General features: G+C 41.6%; 1 long non-coding RNA gene across 4 annotated transcripts; it reads right to left on the bottom strand.

Moving 5' to 3' along the window:
• Positions 1-477: 477 nt before the first annotated feature.
• Positions 478-7,826, bottom strand: LOC123102778 (uncharacterized). Of its 4 annotated transcripts, none has more exons than XR_006449297.1 (9): positions 7,088-7,456; positions 6,753-6,860; positions 4,071-6,327; positions 3,900-3,973; positions 3,487-3,832; positions 3,102-3,178; positions 2,890-3,004; positions 1,280-1,870; positions 478-915 (listed from the first exon to the last, which is right to left on the bottom strand). It is a non-coding gene; the product is annotated as an uncharacterized lncRNA (long non-coding RNA). The 4 variants fall into 4 exon arrangements; XR_006449298.1 differs by having other exon boundaries at positions 478-889; XR_006449295.1 differs by lacking the exon at positions 478-915 and having other exon boundaries at positions 1,514-1,870; positions 4,071-5,932; positions 6,202-6,327.
• Positions 7,827-8,056: the final 230 nt, after the last annotated feature.

Genomic DNA, 8,056 nt, shown 5'->3' with positions numbered 1-8,056 from the left:
TAATATCAAGTGTATATTAACCCGGTCCGGTTTTGTTCATAAGCCGGCAATCTCTGATAATTACCAGTGTTCAAAATCTTGGGTTATCGCCCTTACTGCACTGGCTTGATAAACCAACAAGTGTGATCAAATATCACATGTATGACATATTTTTATTCATACTAGATGACCAGTTGCGCCAATGGCGCAAAGGCCAAGAGTAAGCCATGTATTGAAAGAGTGTACATTAATATTATTCGAACACATATTGAAACATATGAGAAAAAATTCCACTTGCTATAAGTACAAGCGATGCAATACCCATATAATGTTCAAAGACATATCAGTATTAACAGAACTGTTAATTAGTCAGACACAAATTCACACCCGAGAAGCACATTGCACAGGGTTGAAACTTTTAAGCCTTACATTCCCAAGCAATCTTAAGGAGGGCCAACAGAATTGAAATCACTGATGCAAACTATCAGCAGTTAGTAATATTTATACACACAGCCTTTATTGTAGTCATATGATAATGAAATCGGTACTTAAATCAGCACCAAGGATAGCCGATCAGACAAAAAAAATTCTACATCCCACTGAACAACACTATTATGCAGGACTTATTTTAAAAGGCCCAGTTCTAATTTCTATAAGAGCTTGAAGCTTTGGAGCCAAGGCTACGAACCTTCAAATCCGACCAAATATCTTACCATGCAAACACGGTAAAATGGGAAAGAAAGACTCTAAATGTGACGCACCAAAAGCGGAAGAAAATGTTGAACGACCTGGGCGTGAGGAGTTGTGCCGGTGACTTGGTGACGCCGAGCAGCGCGTGGATGTGGGCCAGCCTGATGATGGTGGTGGCGGCGCCCTCTTTTTTTTAGTTTCCTATGATCCAAAGTAGTCGCTGGAACAAAGTAAATCTTTAAACACCTATGTAAGTAGATTCAAAACAATAAGAAGTCATTTAATTGATGGAATGTAGCATTATGAAAAATATACAACAAAGTGATTTTGCGTATGCTAGTTGCAGCATCGGCACAGCACATATTCTAGCAAACAGACCTACACCCTCCGTTCCAAAATAGATGACTCAACTTTGTACTAAAGTTAGTACAAAGTTGAGTCATCTATTTTGGAATGGAGGGAGTATGTTTGACACATTCTACCACAAAGTGCCTGTCCAAAGGCTTCCGCACTGTGGCTCATGTAGAAAACTGAAAATGGCTCAACTGTAGTAGCATGCATGTCTAACATCTTTTGTCCTTTCATAAAGCAACGAAAGTTCAGAACATACCATCTTAAACCGGTGAGCGACTTGGTTTACATTATCTCCTAGGTGACCTGAGCTACAAATTTATTGTTTCCATAAATTAGGTAAATAATGTTTGTACAATTAATTTTAAATGTAAAAGCAGCCTAGTAGAAATTAAGGCATAATATCATGACATGTGAAAAAGCTCAATAAACTACATCAACACAAGCAAAATGACAGACAAAATACATGATAATATTTTTTCGCCCATGGATATGTACTTCCAAATAGCTTTATATTAACATCATATGCACGTGCTGAAGGAAAATTTTAATTAGATCAACCAAGGCAAAAATATATTGTGTAAGATCTCATCTCTTGTAAAAAGAAACTGGCGCAAATAGAAAGCAGAAATCTAAGACCATTTAGGAAAAGAGTTAACCAGTTAATCGGTAAAAGACAACAATGTAAGATGCCATCAGTTATAAAAAAAACTGATCAAGGAGTACATAAATCACTTCCCGCAGGGCGCCCTCCCCTGCCTCCATCCTGAGCACCTCCATCCCGTGAGCACTCAAGCCCTGGATCCATAGTCTCGAGCTCGCCCGAGCTCCGCCATCTCTGCCTCGAGCTCTGAAATCACCGCTACTAATCAGACTCTTACTTGGATACTTAACAAAAAAGAATCAGAAAGGAAATTTATTTACCGAAACAACATAATGAAATATGATATATATCGTTCTTTAGAATGAGAAGCTACAAAATAGAAGAGGCATAAGTTTATATGGAAGTATTCATATATCCTAGGCCGGGTTTTTACAGAGCAATCACGGACATGCCTTTATACGTCTATACAAAATGATCTGCGCAAGAAGGCTGCACATATGGAAGTATTCATATATCCTAGGCCGGGTTTTTACAGAGCAATCACGGGCATGCCGTTATACATCTAATACAAAATGATCTGCGCGAGAAGGCTGCTGTAAAAGTAGCAAGGATTAAAGTAAAAAATGCATCACAACAATTCATTACTAAACAACGGAATGAAATACGATAGCTATCAATCCTGGTAACAGGAAGCTACGAAATATAAGACGACCACATTTATATTATTATTTTGCGGGTAGAGGATAACATTTATATGGAAACATTCAAATATCCTAGGTCTGTATTTTGACCATGTAATCACGGATATGTCGTTATAACCCCACCTTCTCCTTTTACTCCGCATACAAGTTTGGTCAAACTGAAAATGGAAATGCATTATGTTTGAACACTGAAACCCCTCCTTGCAAAAGAATCAATTAGAGCACTGGTCCTCATTCAATCTGATCTCTGACTGTGAGCTATTTTTGTTCTCTATAATTTAGCTTGGGGTTTCCACTTGTGTAGAACTGTAACAAATAAAGCAGGGCATGTAGCATGGGTGCAGCTCCTGTGCTGGGCACTATTGACATGCTTTGCACACGTATAACAGGCATGGGCAAAGGTGAGAGGGTCATGGTGTACTGCACGGCCTGGATGTGCACTGTGTGTATGCGTGAGGCTGTAAAGGAGAACAACAATGTGTAGCTTCTCGCTTCAGTCATAAACAGAAAAATACAAAAACGAACTCAACACAAAGCTAGTGCTGGGGGAAAACCATCGAGTACCTTGTATACATCCTTTCTCTGGTTGATTCTTGCTATCGATTCCTCTACGACGAGCCAAGATCTGAGTCTCATGTGTGTCCACAGGGGGAAAACAGAGGCGAGCGAGACTCCAGGCCTGTCAATCTCCTTCATTATCAGCTAATTTGAATGGTTGTTGCCAGTAAGTGAAATGGGAATTGTACATCAAGATTCACGTAGCAGAAACGAATTACCAGAGGGAGATGGGTAGTCTGCAAATGGTACAAAGGATCTCTTTTGAGCTGATCTGCTCCAAACGACTGGTTTCAAACTGAACAAGGAAATAAGCAAATGGACAAGTCATTAGAAACAACCTTGCGCAAAATAATTTGAAACATCATTATGCAGTTTACTGTCATTAGAAACAACCTTGCATAATAGTATAATTTAGTTCCAAAGTATGTCCAGAGATACAGGGGTACAGATCTAGTACATTTTAGTTTCAGAGTATGGTCCAGAATCATACTAAATCTACAAAACCAGTATCCTTATCTGAAAGCCCCCACACAGTTCATTTGATAGATGCATTCAGCGGTAAAAGAAAAAAAGGATGTTAGCAAATTAGAGCTGCACACACACCTCCAAGGCTCCAATAGTGTTTTGGCCTGTGTAGGAAACACGAACCCCCAAACACCTCGAGCTCCTTGCCCAGTGGGGGTGGAGGCAATGGTGGCGCTTCTCATGACGCAGAGGAGGCAACGACGCGGTCGAGCGGTGCCGGCGCCGCCCCGGACTATATCAAGATTGGGCGAGACGAGGCGGCGACCAGGCGAGCAAGCACCATCATAGCGCCGTGGTTGGGGAGCAGCAGCGGTGTGCAGCGCGGGAGTACTGCAGCAGCACGGAGGCACGGGAGAGAAGGGGGGGGGCAAGGAGGCCGTGGCTGCCTCGTTTCCTCTTTGAGATCGAGAGAGAGAGAGAGTACCTGAGAGGAAAAGAATGTTAATGGCGAAGGATATGTATCCTGCGCAGTAAATTGTAAAAAGAAATACCCTGAAGTGAGAATTTTTGGTCGCAGTTTGCAGCTTCCTCATAAGCTTAGGCATCTTCATGCTTTACTATCACCCTGTCAAGCACAGTAATAAGCAACGTAAACATATCCTCACTGAAATTGCATCGTTGATCAAGATGACAAAACTGATTACTCAGATAACAAAACCAACCTTCAGCTGGCAATTAGCAATCTTGATGTACACAGATGAAGGTCTGTTCCTTGCAAACCAAGTTGGTAACAACACAACAGAATAAGGGGATGAGTGCTTAGACATTAAGCCATTAAACAAACTCGGAATTGCAAATCACCCTGTCAAGCACGGCATTACACCAACCAGCAGGTAGTGCTGCCACCTCCACACAAAGTTACTAATTCATCCTAAAGGAAAAATCACATCATGAGATGGAAAGGATGGAATTAAATCACTAACTCACACACTCTGCACACGGAACGGCCAACGCCGGTGTTGCTTCTCACGTAATGGTCAAAGGCGGAGGCCGGCTCCTCAACCCAGCTCCGGCTTTCGACAATTTGACTAACAGTCTAACACAAATCATATTATTAACATCCATAATTTGGATTGGGTAATTTAGAACAAGTGATTCAACTTCTATAATTTGACCCTGCTAACACATGATTTATTGGATAATTTGGACTGTTGTGCAAAATTTAAGAGCGGAACTAATTGTTCAATTTCTAATTTTTTACTTGGCATATCTTCTGAGTAAGGTGAGCTCATTCTCTAAAGCAAATACAACAGTTTTCAGGAAAATGCTTAGGAACAGTAGCGGCAAGTTGAAGATCAAGTTGGACAGAGTAAGCTCTAAATGGCATCTCCCTTTTTCTAAAAGGCAAAAGATTAAGTAAAATCTGTCTTTTGGATAGAGCAAATATATAGCTTCAGAAATAAGAACAAAGCCATGAACAGAGCATCGAGGAATCAGTATAAGAACAAAGCAAATATTATACTGAAGGTTGAGTAAAATCTGTCTTTTGGATAAAATAAGAACAAAGCCATGAACAGAGCATTGAGGAATCAGTATAACAATTTTGAAACACAATAATTTCGAAATCTTGCAAAATCACAACAAAAATTTATGTAGTTATGAACAATTGGAAATACATTATAATAAAGGTTGATTAAAATCTGTCTATTGGATTGAGCAAATATGTAGCTACAGAAATTTTGTAAAATCAACACAAAACAAGAATCTCATTTAATGAAAACAAATCTGTCATTACCTATGATCAGAATTAGGTATTGCGAAAATAAATCACTCTACTCGCTAGAGATCAGATAAGGAAAAGAAAACTAATGAGTGACAACTTCTAAGATATTGATCAGTTAAGGAAAAAATTGTTGATGACATTATTAACCTATCACTTTGTAGAAAAGCATGAGAAACTAACAGAACTACCACATATACTTGCAAGTGCGCCACTAAGAAAAGCAATCAGGCATGTTTTCTGGGACTCTGTCCCTGCTATTTAAAAGAACTGCACTAACAGAACAAGGCTAAGGAGGAGCAAAATAAGGACAATATCGGTAGTCATGCAAGTGGGTAGACATATGTACTGCCATAACTTGAAAATCACGAGCTTCATCAAGAAACACATGTAAAGACGAAAAAAGTTTTTTTCAGCTAGCAGAAGATTACCAGTTCATCTTACCCAGGCACACTGCCATAACTTGAATGTAGCTTGTACATATTATACGTATTCACTGTTTTATTGAGATAGTATATCAACACTATAATGCTGAAAATGCAAGCAGATAAACAAAACTGCACTACAATCACCCATACACGCCACTAAATTTTATATGAGCACCTAGAACTATTTTATGGTGATAAAACAATGGAAGCACGTTGGCAACACAATTGTAAAATAAACTATATTCAAGGAAATCTGCACTTGCCCGGTTTGATAGCAAAGCATTTTCTACGTGTTCTGAGAATACCACAGTTTTTTAGACTACCATGCTGAAAAAGAGCCCACGTGCATATTCATGTGCCTCTCGACACACATCTCCTGCCATGTATTGTGTGAACAAATAAATAATCTATATACTGAAAAAATTAATATAATGAACTTGAAGAAAACAACTATATCATTCTGACCAACTTTGTTCAAACACGACCAGACTCCAGACCACATTTTTTATGTCATTAGTTCTAAAAGGAGCGATAGAAGAGTGCTGGAGGTACAAATAAGAATCATTTCATATTACAAATAGAAAATGTGAGAAGGACTGCTGGAGGTACAAATAAGAATCATTTCATATTACAAATAGAACATACCTTTGCATCAGTAGTTGTCGATTAACAATACATTTAGACATCCAATAGATCCAAAGTGCACACATAATTACAGTATAATTGTAGACCACAGGGTATCCGTTGCCAAGTTATTTATTGTTCCATGGCCTGTAAAAATGAAGAGTAGTGTAGTGTCACACTATTGGTACAGGAAAATTGCTGCAACTACGAAAAGAAAAACTGATTTTTTTTTGTTTATGCACAGTATAGTGCCTGGCCATCAATATTATTGCAGTAAATGTCAGAAATCATATAAACACATATATCAGGAAGTTATTCTAATGCTCTAGTAACATAATATAATAACTAATATATTAACAACACTATTGCTTGAAGGGTCTAATCAGAAGCTCCTACTTATTTTAGTCTGCCAAGCAATCCGTGTGTGCTGCAATCTTCAAGCAAAATTTACTTTTTGCATAGATCACAATAATAAAGGCAACAAGCGGTAGATTCATGAATTTGTTGCTGCTACCCAGATAGAAAATTGAAGGCAGCCTACCTCATCTTCCCAAGTTGATTGTGAGACTTACTTTATTCCAGAACGTGATGTCCATGTGCCACCAAAATGTCTCCCACGGATGCCATTGACACCACTACTTGCTAGTTATTCCAGAGTTGATAATGAGAACATTCCACATCTGCAGCCATAAAAAATAATCAATTGAATGGAGTCCTTATAACGGGGAAACATAACTTGAAGGCAGCAATCCTTGATATCCATCAGTTCTGACACAACAATAGCAAATAGGAGAAGTTAAGAAAGATCTAAAACCAGGTGTGCTGCTCCAATGAATCTGTGTGTAACAAGAAAGAGAGGTCGGGGAAGAGAGAGAGAGAGAGGGCACAAAGGGGAAAGGGGGAGTACATGCGTGTCAAGGGTAGCCTGGCCTCCCTCCCGCTCCAGATCAGGAACCTGGGAGAAGGTGAGGAGAGGTGGCGACGAGGTGCGAGCCAGCTAGCGTGGCTGCTGCTCCCCTTCTCTTATCGAGGCCGGACTGAGGACGCGCTGCGGCTGCTCCTCCTCTCCTCTTGCTGACGCGGTCGGTCCGTGGTGGACGCGGGCGAGGAGGAGGAGGCCCCGCCGCCGCCGGGCTTGTCCACCGCCATGGATTTCTCTCCGATGCGGCAGGGGTTTGGGGCGGCGATGTGGCGACAGCAGGAGCGGAGGCGGCAGCGGCGACAGGAGGAGTAGGCGGGGAAGGGAAGAGGCAGGAGGGGGAGGAGAGTGCGGGAGCGGGCGACGGCTAGGGTTCGTCAACTGAGCGACTGAGTTTTATACATCTAGACGTGAAATTATCAAAATGCCCCCGGTGGGGCACCGAATTAACAAGCGATGGCATAGCGATTTAAAGGCAACGTGGAGGCAACGGTTGTGACTACGAGTTTAGAAGGGTTTATAACGGGGAAACATAACTTGAAGGCAGCAATCCTTGATATCCATTAGTTCTGACACAACAATAGCAAATAGGAGAAGTTAAGAAAGATCTAAAACCAGGTGTGCTGCTCCAATGAATCTGTGTGTAACAAGAAAGAGAGGTCGGGGAAGAGAGAGAGAGAGAGGACACAGAAGGGAAAGGGGGAGTACATGCGTGTCAAGGGTAGCCTGGCCTCCCTCCCGCTCCAGATCAGGAACCTGGGAGAAGGTGAGGAGAGGTGGCGACGAGGTGCGAGCCAGCTAGCGTGGCTGCTGCTCCCCTTCTCTTATCGAGGTCGGACTGAGGACGCGCTGCGGCTGTTGCTCCTCTCCTCTTGCTGACGCGGTCGGTCCGTGGTGGACGCGGGCGAGGAGGAGGAGGCCCCGCCGCCGCCGGGCTTGTCCACCGCCATGGATTTC

This window comes from Triticum aestivum, chromosome 5A (genome assembly GCF_018294505.1).
Source record: "Triticum aestivum cultivar Chinese Spring chromosome 5A, IWGSC CS RefSeq v2.1, whole genome shotgun sequence".
Classification (NCBI taxonomy): Eukaryota; Viridiplantae; Streptophyta; class Magnoliopsida; order Poales; family Poaceae; genus Triticum; species Triticum aestivum.
Note: the sequence above shows the minus strand (reverse complement) of the source record. Positions and strands in the feature narration are given on the sequence as shown.